Source organism: Xenopus laevis, chromosome 1S (assembly GCF_017654675.1).
Source record: "Xenopus laevis strain J_2021 chromosome 1S, Xenopus_laevis_v10.1, whole genome shotgun sequence".
NCBI classification, from domain to species: Eukaryota; Metazoa; Chordata; class Amphibia; order Anura; family Pipidae; genus Xenopus; species Xenopus laevis.
In genome coordinates, this window is record NC_054372.1 from 91,622,127 (window position 1) to 91,634,474 (window position 12,348).

The window sequence follows — 12,348 nt, forward strand, 5'->3', positions numbered from 1 at the left end:
AGCAGCACCAACTTTAATTTTTTTTTTTAATATTCATTTTTTTTTTATTTTACTTTTTTTTATTTTACTACCGCTGTAGTAGTGTATAAGTTGACCTTTTAGGCATTATTTGCCCTGTAGGCATTATTTGCACACTGTTTTCTTCAACCCGCCATCTAGCTGTGTGACCTTGTTCACATTCTGTCTAAATATCCATAATATTACCGTCTCCAGAAAAAACACCGGAGTGACTTTTTTCAAGCAGCATTCATATATTTTACGTAATCCGTATCCACCGCTGTAGTAGTGTATACGTTGACCTTGTAGGCATTATTTGCACACTGTTTTCTTCAACCCGCCATCTAGCTGTGTGACCTTGTTCACATTCTGTCTAAATATCCATAATATTACCGTCTCCAGAAAAAACACCGGAGTGACTTTTTTCAAGCAGCCATAATATATTTTACGTAATCCGTATCCACCGCTGTAGTAGTGTATACGTTGACCTTGTAGGCATTATTTGCACACTGTTTTCTTCAACCCGCCATCTAGCTGTGTGACCTTGTTCACATTCTGTCTAAATATCCATAATATTACCGTCTCCAGAAAAAACACCGGAGTGACTTTTTTCAAGCAGCATTCATATATTTTACGTAATCCGTATCCACCGCTGTAGTAGTGTATACGTTGACCTTGTAGGCATTATTTGCACACTGTTTTCTTCAACCCGCCATCTAGCTGTGTGACCTTGTTCACATTCTGTCTAAATATCCATAATATTACCGTCTCCAGAAAAAACACCGGAGTGACTTTTTTCAAGCAGCCATAATATATTTTACGTAATCCGTATCCACCGCTGTAGTAGTGTATACGTTGACCTTGTAGGCATTATTTGCACACTGTTTTCTTCAACCCGCCATCTAGCTGTGTGAGCTTGTTCACATTTTGTCTAAATATTGATAATATTATCGTCTCTAGAAAAACCACTTGAGTTACTTTTTTTCAAGCAGCATTCATATATTTTACGTAATCCGTATCCACCGCTGTAGTAGTGTATACGTTGACCTTGTAGGCATTATTTGCACACTGTTTTCTTCAACCCGCCATCTAGCTGTGTGAGCTTGTTCACATTTTGTCTAAATATTGATAATATTATCGTCTCTAGAAAAACCACTTGAGTTACTTTTTTTCAAGCAGCATTCATATATTTTACGTAATCCATATCCACCGCTGTAGTAGTGTATACGTTGACCTTGTAGGCATTATTTGCACACTGTTTTCTTCAACCCGCCATCTAGCTGTGTGTATTATCGTTTCCAGAAAAACCAACTGAGTTTTTGTTGTTGTTGTTGTTTTTTTAAAAATAATGCCAGGCAAAGGCAGGCCGCCACGCAGAGGCCGTGCTAGGGGCCGTGCTGCTATGCAATCCTGTGGCCCTAGCAAATTGCCCAGTTTTAAAAAGCCAATGACCCTGAACTCCCAAAATGCTGAAGAGGTAGTTGACTGGCTTACACAGCACACCCCATCCTCTACCGTTTCTAACTTTACCACAACATCCTCCTCATCCTCCACTGCTATGGCCACCCCACGTAACACTTCCTCCACCACCGGTGCCCCTTCTTCACTGGGGTCAGAGGAGTTATTTTCCCATGAGTTTCTTGAACTGAGTAATGCGCAACCATTATTGCCAGAAGAAGATGAAGGAGATGAGGACCTTACACCAGATTTAATTCTGGCAGAGAACACGATAGAGATGGACATAATGAGTGATGAGGAGGAGGTCCCCGCTGCTGCTTCCTTCTGTGATGTGTCAGAAGAAATTGATGCATCTGAGGAGAATGATGATGAGGAGATTGATGTTTTGTGGGTGCCTAGTAGAAGAGAGCAAGAGGAGGGTAGTTCAGATGGAGAGACGGAGAGTCAGAGAGGCAGTAGGAGAATAAGACTTAGAAGAAGCAGGGAGGACAGCCCGCAGGGATCAGTAGGGCAACAACATGTATCGGCACCTGTGTTCAGCCGGCCAACGCACCCGCCATTGCCGCCAATGCCGCCAACTTCTACTGTTACCGCCAGATCGCACACTTCCAAAAAGTCAGCAGTGTGGGATTTTTTTAATGTGTGTGCCTCTGACAAAAGCATTGTAATTTGCAATGAGTGCAGTCAGAAACTGAGCCTTGGTAAGCCCAACAGCCACATAGGTACAACTTCTATGCGAAGGCACATGAGCGGCAAGCACAAAGCACTTTGGGAGCAACACCTCAAAGGCAACAGGCAAACTAAAAGCCACACTCCTTCTGGTCCAGCATCTTACTGCTCTACCTCTGCTCTCCTTGACCCGTCTGAACCACCCTCCACTCCGCCTTCCACCTTGACCACCTGTTCCCATTCCCAGTCATCTGCCACCAGCCAAGTTTCTGTGAAGGCCATGTTTGAGCGTAAGAAGCCAATGTCTGACTGTCACCCCCTTGCCCGGCGTCTGACAGCTGGCTTGTCTGCACTCTTAGCCCGCCAGCTTTTACCATACCAGCTGGTGGACTCTGAGGCCTTCCGCAAATTTGTAGCAATTGGGACACCGCAGTGGAAGGTACCCAGCCGCAATTTTTTTTCTAAAAAGGGAATACCACACCTGTACCAACATGTGCAGAGCCAAGTTACCGCATCTCTGTCACTTAGTGTTGGGCCAAAGGTCCATATGACTACTGACGCATGGTCCTCCAAGCATGGTCAGGGCAGGTATGTCACCTACACTGCCCACTGGGTGAACTTGGTAATGGCTGGGAAGCAGGGAATGGGTAGCTCAACAACAACAGTGGAGTTGGTGTCACCGCCACGGATTGCACGCGGTTCTGCCACCACCTCTACTCCTCCATCGCTCTCTACCTCGTCTTCTTCTTCTTCTTACTCTGCTGCTGGGTCCTCCTTCTCCTCCTCCACACCTGTGCACCCCCAGCTCCCCCTAGGCTATTCGACGTGCCAGGTACGCCGTTGTCACGCTGTCTTGGGGATGACGTGCCTGGAAAGCAAAAACCATACCGGATCTGTACTCCTGTCATCTCTGCAGTCACAGGCCGATCGGTGGCTGACCCCACACCAACTGCAGATCGGAAAAGTGGTGTGTGACAATGGAAGCAATCTGTTGGCAGCGTTGAGACTAGGCAATTTAACACATGTGCCCTGCATGGCACATGTGTTAAATTTAATAGTCCAACGTTTTGTCTCCAAGTACCCAGGATTCCAGGACGTTCTCACCCAGTCCAGAAAGGTGTCGGCCCATTTCAGACGTTCCTACACAGCCATGGCACGCCTTGCTGACATTCAGCAGCGCTACAACATGCCAGTCAGGCGTTTGATTTCTGACAGCCAGACTCGCTGGAATTCAACGCTCCTTATGTTGGAACGTCTGCTGCAACAACAAAGGGCCGTCAACGAGTACCTTTTTGAACTGGGTGGTAGGACTGGATCTGCACAGCTGGGGATTTTTTTCCCCCGTTACTGGGTGCTTATGCGCGATGCCTGCAGGCTCATGCGACCTTTTGAAGAGGTGACAAATATGGTCAGTCGCACCGAAGGCACCATCAGCGACCTAATACCCTTCGCTTTCTTCCTGGAGCGTGCCGTGCGACGAGTGACAGATGAGGCTGTAGACCAGCGTGACGAGGAGCTGGAAGCGCACGATTTCTGGTCGGAATCACCAGAACGAACCCAGGCACCTGCTGCAACGCAGGGAGAGGTGCCAGAAGTGGAGTCAGAGGAGGAAGGTGGCTTTGTGGAGGAGGAGGAGGAGGACCAACAGGAGCAGGCTTCCCAGGGGGCTAGTGGTGACCTTTTGGGGACCCCTGGTCTTGTACGTGGCTGGGGGGAGGAGACCGTGGATGATGCAGTCCTTGATAATGAGGAAGCGGAGATGGATAGCTCTGCATCCAACCTTGTGAGAATGGGGTCTTTCATGCTGTCATGCCTGTTGAAGGACCCCCGTATCAAGAGGCTTAAGGAGAAGGACCTGTACTGGGTCGCAACGCTACTAGACCCTCGGTACAAGCATAAAGTGTCAGAAATGTTACCAACATACCACAAGTCCGAAAAGATGCGGCATTTACAAACCAGCCTGCAAAACATGTTGTACAATGCTTTTAAGGGTGATGTCACTTCAGGAACTCATCAACATTCCAGGGGCAGAGGTGCCAGTAATCCTGCCACGAGCACACCTGCAAGGACAAAGCCCTTTGGCCAGTCTGTAACGTCAGACATGCAAATGTTTTTCTGTCCAAGGCAGCGCCACAACCCTTCTGGATCCACCCTCAAAGAACGCCTCGACCGGCAGGTAGCGGACTACCTGGCATTAACTGCAGATATCGACACTCTGAGGAGCGATGAACCCCTGGACTACTGGGTGCGCAGGCTTGATCTGTGGCCAGAGCTGTCACAATTTGCCATGAACCTCTTGTCTTGCCCAGCCTCAAGTGTGCTCTCAGAAAGGACCTTCAGTGCAGCAGGAGGGATTGTAACTGAGAAGAGAACTCGCCTAGGTCACAAAAGTGTCGATTACCTGACCTTTATTAAAATGAATGAGGGGTGGATCTCGGAGGGTTACTGCACGCCGGAAGACTTGTTCTGACTTCTATGCAGCTGTCCTTCTCTTCAAGCCTCATGACTCCACACACAGCTGTCCTTTAGCGTCCTCCTCCTCCGTCCGCCACCGTTACAAACTAGGGTGCAAACCCTACTGGTTTAATTTTTTCTGGCCTCTGTGCTTCAGTGGCTGCAACCAAAAAAACTGTGCAAACAATGTCTACAAGGTCAACGTATGGCAAAAAATGACTATTTTCAGCATTTATATGGCATATTTTTTCTGGCAACTGTGCTTCAGTGGCTGCGTCCAAAAAAATGCATATTTTCAGCATTTATATGGCATAATTTTTCTGGCCTCTGTGCTTCAGTGGCTGCAACCAAAAAAATTTATATTTTCAGCATTTATATGGCATAATTTTTCTGGCAACTGTGCTTCAGTGGCTGCGACCAAAAAATGCATATTTTCTGCATTTATATGGCATAATTTTTCTGGCCTCTGTGCTTCAGTGGCTGCAACCAAAAAAATTTATATTTTCAGCATTTATATGGCATAATTTTTCTGGCCTCTGTGCTTCAGTGGCTGCAACCAAAAAAATGCATATTTTCAGCATTTATATGGCATAATTTTTCTGGCAACTGTGCTTCAGTGGCTGCGACCAAAAAAATGACTATTTTCAGCATTTATATGGCATAATTTTTCTGGCCTCTGTGCTTCAGTGGCTGCAACCAAAAAAATTTATATTTTCAGCATTTATATGGCATAATTTTTCTGGCCTCTGTGCTTCAGTGGCTGCAACCAAAAAAATGCATATTTTCAGCATTTATATGGCATAATTTTTCTGGCAACTGTGCTTCAGTGGCTGCGACCAAAAAAATGACTATTTTCAGCATTTATATGGCATATTTTTTCTGGCCTCTGTGCTTCAGTGGCTGCGGCCAAAAAAACTGGGCAAACAATGCCTACAAGGTCAACGACGTTGATCTTGTAGGCATTGTTTGCCCAGTTTTTTTGGCCGCAGCCACTGAAGCACAGAGGCCAGAAAAAATATGCCATATAAATGCTGAAAATAGTCATTTTTTGCCATACGTTGACTCAACGTATATGGCAAAAAATGACTATTTTCAGCATTTATATGGCATATTTTTTCTGGCAACTGTGCTTCAGTGGCTGCGACCAAAAAAACTGGGCAAACAATGCCTACAAGGTCAACGTATGGCAAAAAATGACTATTTTCAGCATTTATATGGCATATTTTTTCTGGCAACTGTGCTTCAGTGGCTGCAACCAAAAAAACTGGGCAAACAATGTCTACAAGGTCAACGTATGGCGAAAAATGACTATTTTCAGCATTTATATGGCATATTTTTTCTGGCAACTGTGCTTCAGTGGCTGCGTCCAAAAAAACTGGGCAAACAATGCCTACAAGGTCAACGTATGGCAGTTGTTTAAAGAGAACAGTAGATTACTAGCCAGCAAAGCTACCTAAGCTAAAATGTCCCTCAAATCCCTGCAGACTTCTGTCCCTCCAATACAGAGCAGTATCAAGCAGATTACTAGCCAGCAAACTTACTATCATCTGTCCCTGAAATCACTAACAGCTCTCCCCCTACACTATCTCTTCCAAGCACACACAGGCAGATTTTTCAGATACATTTTTGCCCTTGATCCCCCTCTGGCATGCCACTGTCCAGGTCGTTGCACCCTTTAAACAACTTTAAAATCATTTTTCTGGCCAGAAATGTCTTTTCTAGATGTTAAAGTTCGCCTTCCCATTGAAGTCTATGGGGTTCGCGAACCGTTCGCGAACCGCTCGCGTTTTTGCGCAAGTTCGCGAATATGTTCGCGAACTTTTTTTCCGACGTTCGCTACATCCCTAGTCTTGTATGGAAGGTGGGGTGGAAAATACTGTAAATGAATTAATGAACAAAGAAAGCCCAGTTCACTAGGGGTGCCATTATGTTATAAAGTTTTCCTGGCCAGCGGATTTTTTTTTTTTGCTAAAAAAAGGAAAACACTGACTTACCATTTAAATTATTATTTATGTTTCTATAGGAAATACACACATATAGTTTAGAGTAATTACAAATCAGAGATACAAAAGTTGGTCCTTTATAATAACCGTTCGCGAACCGCTCGCATTTTTGCGCAAGTTCGCGAATATGTTCGCGAACTTTTTTTCCGACGTTCGCTACATCCCTACTCTGCATTCTCCACATTCGTTTCTACTGGCTTAAAAGGTCATTCTCCTTTAGAAACATGACCCTTTCTGAAAAAGAACTATATGACTGGTGCATGCATAGGCGCCCATTGTGATCTGATCGTTGGCAAAACCCAATTTGACCCAGCATGTAGGTGGCCAATTTGGCCAAAGATCTGCTGGCTTATCAACTTCGACCAAGTGAGCAGATCTTAATGTGTTTCGTCAACTTAATTTGAAGTTTCTGGGATTCATAGCACTCCAGTGCAAAATCTGGGCATTGTAATCTATCTCTGTTATGCCCATGGTTGAACTTACAAGTTTAACCTCTGGAGGGCATTTTTAAAATTTCTCTTTTATGTTCTTTGCAAAATTGTAAATATACAATGTTCGGTGACATCATTATTAAGCAATACTAGACCATCAAGGGGGTGGAGAATGTTCGTATGGGAAGTCAAAAAGAATAACAGATTTCCTGCCAGTACAGGTATGGGATCTGTTATCTGTAAACCCACTATCCAGAAAGCTCCAAATTACGTAAAGGCCGTCTCCAATAGACTCCATTTTATCCAAATAATCCAAATTGTTTAAAATGATTTCCCTTTTCTCTGTAATAGTAAAACAGTAACTTGTACTTGATCCCAACTAAGATATAATGAATCCTTACTGGAAGCAAAACCAGCCTATTGGGTTTATTTAATTTTTACATGATTTTCTAGTAGACTTAAGGTATGAAGATACAAATTATGGAACAATCTGTTATCCGGGAGGCCCCTGGATTACAGGTCCCATACCTCTGGAGGGGTTTTCAAGCCATTTTGGGGAAATAGCCCCTCGTGTTATTTTTGGCCGTTTATTCTAACCTTACAACAAGGTTACAGATACAGTAAACCCTCAATTTTACATACACTGACATTAAGATTTCCTTAATTTTACACTGTTTTTCTGTGGTCTCACCAAGATAATAATGCATGATACATTTTCCTAATTTTACATTTGTCAGATTTTACACAATTTTTTTCTGGTCCCCTAAAAAATGTAACACAGGGTTCTACTGTGTTCTGGGCACTGCATTAATTATCCAAGAATATGTCGGATAACTAATACACGTTCTTTCAAAATCTCACCCCTGTATTGCATTGGGGTGTCTTGTATAGAGATGTCGCGAACTGTTCGCCGGCGAACTTGTTCGCGGGCGAACATGTTCGCGCGAACATCGGGTGTTCGCACTCGCCGGAAGTTCGCGAACGTCGCGCGACGTTCGCCATTTTGGGTTCGCCATTGTTGGCGCTTTTTTTTGCCCTCTCACCCCAGACCAGCAGGTACATGGCAGCCAATCAGGAAGCTCTCCCCTGGACCACTCCCCTTCCCTATAAAAACCGAAGCCCTGCAGCGTTTTTTCACTCTGCCTGTGTGTGCTGAAGAGATAGTGTAGGGAGAGAGCTGCTGCCTGTTAGTGATTTCAGGGACAGTTGAAAGTTTGCTGGCTAGTAATCGTTTTGATACTGCTCTGTTATTGGAGGGACAGAAGTCTGCAGGGGTTTGAGGGACATTTAAGCTTAGGTAGCTTTGCTGGCTAGTAATCTACCTTCTACTGCAGTGCTCTGTATGTAGCTGCAGTGGGCAGCTGTCCTGCTTCTGATCTCATCTGCTGACTGCTGCAATAACAGTAGTCCTTGCAAGGACTGCTTTTATTTATTTTTTTGTTGTTTTACTACTACTACTACTACTACTATAAGAGCCCAGTGCTATTAGTCTAGCAGTGTTGGGGAGTGGGACTGGTGTGCTAATCTGCTGCTCCTAGTAGTTCAGCAGCACCAACTTTAATTTTTTTTTTTTTTAATATTCATTTTTTTTTTATTTTACTTTTTTTATTTTACTACCGCTGTAGTAGTGTATAAGTTGACCTTTTAGGCATTATTTGCCCTGTAGGCATTATTTGCACACTGTTTTCTTCAACCCGCCATCTAGCTGTGTGACCTTGTTCACATTCTGTCTAAATATCCATAATATTACCGTCTCCAGAAAAAACACCGGAGTGACTTTTTTCAAGCAGCCATAATATATTTTACGTAATCCGTATCCACCGCTGTAGTAGTGTATACGTTGACCTTGTAGGCATTGTTTGCCCAGTTTTTTTGGCCGCAGCCACTGAAGCACAGAGGCCAGAAAAAATATGCCATATAAATGCTGAAAATAGTCATTTTTGCCATACGTTGACTCAACGTATATGGCAAAAAATGACTATTTTCAGCATTTATATGGCATATTTTTTCTGGCAACTGTGCTTCAGTGGCTGCGACCAAAAAAACTGGGCAAACAATGCCTACAAGGTCAACGTATGGCAAAAAATGACTATTTTCAGCATTTATATGGCATATTTTTTCTGGCAACTGTGCTTCAGTGGCTGCAACCAAAAAAACTGGGCAAACAATGTCTACAAGGTCAACGTATGGCGAAAAATGACTATTTTCAGCATTTATATGGCATATTTTTTATGGCAACTGTGCTTCAGTGGCTGCGTCCAAAAAAACTGGGCAAACAATGCCTACAAGGTCAACGTATGGCAGTTGTTTAAAGAGAACAGTAGATTACTAGCCAGCAAAGCTACCTAAGCTAAAATGTCCCTCAAATCCCTGCAGACTTCTGTCCCTCCAATACAGAGCAGTATCAAGCAGATTACTAGCCAGCAAACTTACTATCATCTGTCCCTGAAATCACTAACAGCTCTCCCCCTACACTATCTCTTCCAAGCACACACAGGCAGATTTTTCAGATACATTTTTGCCCTTGATCCCCCTCTGGCATGCCACTGTCCAGGTCGTTGCACCCTTTAAACAACTTTAAAATCATTTTTCTGGCCAGAAATGTCTTTTCTAGATGTTAAAGTTCGCCTTCCCATTGAAGTCTATGGGGTTCGCGAACCGTTCGCGAACCGCTCGCGTTTTTGCGCAAGTTCGCGAATATGTTCGCGAACTTTTTTTCCGACGTTCGCTACATCCCTAGTCTTGTATGGAAGGTGGGGTGGAAAATACTGTAAATGAATTAATGAACAAAGAAAGCCCAGTTCACTAGGGGTGCCATTATGTTATAAAGTTTTCCTGGCCAGCGGATTTTTTTTTTTTGCTAAAAAAAGGAAAACACTGACTTACCATTTAAATTATTATTTATGTTTCTATAGGAAATACACACATATAGTTTAGAGTAATTACAAATCAGAGATACAAAAGTTGGTCCTTTATAATGCCTTTTCTCAAATTTTTTAGTGTCTCTAAAGTGAAAGGCTCAACCAAATCTATAACTATATCACAAGAGATGTAGGGAAATGTAAAAGTGCTGCACTATGCATTTTTATGTCACTGGTGAACATAGTAGTGAACATTTTAGTAGCACTGTGTAATTGTATTGTGTGAATGACAATGGGAGCTGTAGCTCAGCCATACCCAGAGGCAACATTTTTCATATTGTTTAATCTGTATGCATAGAATAACAATGAAAACTGGGAGATATGTTTCCATTGGTCTAAAGCCCAATTTCAATCTCTATTGCCTCAGCACTGACTGCTGGTTGAATTTGTGCAAAAATGTCACCATAGAGGGAATACATTGGTGGAGATAAGTAAATGTCATTATTTAAAAGCATTTCTGAGTACTATGTTAAGTTCTTGTTTATACATATAGAGCACTGATACTTTTATACATTTTGTCCCATCTCTCGATACATAAGATAAGTGACTAGAGAAAAGGTAAATCTTACCCGAGCCTCTGCATCCTGCAAGATATCCATAAGGATCTGGCCATGCCAGTGGGAGGTCAGGATGAAAATTTGGCGACTGAAAATGTGAGCGATCCAGAGTGTCACAGGACAATTGCAAGAGATGCTGACAGAGGGAATGCACTGGCAGAAATGTTGCTGATCACAGATGTACTTTTATTAGGCAGAAGCCATACAGGAGCTTGTTGTGGACAGGACCTGGCAGTTTGGAAACGTCAGGACAGTTTGGTGGGGGAAGGATCAGGAAGAGTTTTTTTAACATGTTCTCCAACAACAGGTTTCATGAACTGAGGCAGATACCTGTTATTTACACTGTAGCGCTAGTAAAGTGTCTGCTTGGCAGGTAGAATGCAGACCAGAATAATATTTAGCACTGGTAACTAGTGAAGTGTAATCATATAAAATTCCATTTACATTATAGAGTTTGGCTTCTCTTAATCCCATTGCCGGTTGTGAAGTGTGCTTAAACTGACTTGTGCAACAGCAGGCAAACATTGGAATCATCCTTTTGATGTTTGAGTGGTATTAACGTGAGATCAGAATTCTAGTTAACCCTCTGGGTGCCAGAGATTTTTACATTTAGGTCCTGTCTTCTTTTCAGTACTCATTTTTAACATCGTTACCTGACATCATTCATGTAGTGTCAAGGATATATCTGCTCAATTTAATTTGGGTTTACAGGTAGCAGCTCCATTCTGCACTGGATAAAAAATATCTTATAGCAGAAAGGATGTAGTTACTAATAAATGGAACTTTTTTTTTTAATTTGTAAAACAATATTGGCAAAAATGCGTCCCTACTGGCATCCTTAGTTACTTATGACTAGTAGAAATTTTCTAAATCAGCTTATTGCTTAATATATTATATACTATATATATAAACACATACAAGAGTCTTCTGCACTCTTGCACCCCCACCTAATGGTTTTTAAAAATTAGTGGTGAGCACAACTTTCCCTTGTTTGTTATAGATATACTATATATATATATATATATATATATATATATATATATATATATATATATGTATATATATATATATATATATATATATATATATATATATATATATATATATATATATATGTGTGTAACCATTGGGGCTGAACTTACCATTTACTGCTATTAAATATAATTAGTTCATGTATGAAAACACCCCTTTCTGGGAATAGTTTCAAAGACTGACATCCCCTGTCTCTGGTGAAAGAATGGTGTCTTCCAGAATATTAGAGGAAAGGAAAATAAGTTGTACTTATATAGCTGCCCCTGGTCATGTGACTTGTGCCTGCACTTTAGGAGAGAAATGCTTTCTGGCAGGCTGTTATTTTTCCTTCTCAATGTAACTGAATGTGTCTCAGTGAGACGTGGGTTTTTACTATTGAGTGTTGTTCTTAGATCTACCAGGCAGCTGTTATCTTGTGTTAGGGAGCTGCTATCTGGTTACCTTCCCATTGTTCTTTTGTTTGGCTGCTGGGGGGGGGGAAGGGAGGGGGTGATATCACTCCGACTTGCAGTACAGCAGTAAAGAGTGATTGAATTTTATCAAAGCACAAGTCACATGACTTGGGGCAGCTGGGAAATTGACAAAATGTCTAGCCCCATGTCAGATTTCAAAATTGAATATAAAAAAAAATCTGTTTGCTCTTTTGAGAAATGGATTTCAGTGCAGAATTCTGCTGGAGCAGCACTATTAACTGATTCATTTTGAAAAATTTTTTTTTCCCATGACAGTATCCCTTTAACTATTTATGGCTTTGGCCACACTAATAGTGAACTTGAATTAAACACATGGGTGATTGTGCTGTTGTTGATTTCCCTGTAGCCTCAAG

At 42.4% G+C, this 12,348-nt stretch overlaps 1 protein-coding gene across 3 annotated transcripts in view; it reads right to left on the reverse strand.

The window, feature by feature from the left end:
• The window catches only part of LOC108706851 (mitotic interactor and substrate of PLK1), a 71,771-nt gene extending 60,733 nt beyond the window's left edge, over nt 1-11,038 (reverse strand). For 2 of the 3 annotated variants that reach the window (XM_041579913.1, XM_041579912.1), the window contains exon 1: nt 10,503-11,038. The gene's annotated coding sequence lies outside the window, so the exon portion shown is untranslated. The remainder of the gene's footprint in view (nt 1-10,502) is intronic. The other variant, XM_018243619.2, reaches the window with a different exon arrangement.
• Between the last annotated feature and the right edge of the window lie 1,310 nt (nt 11,039-12,348).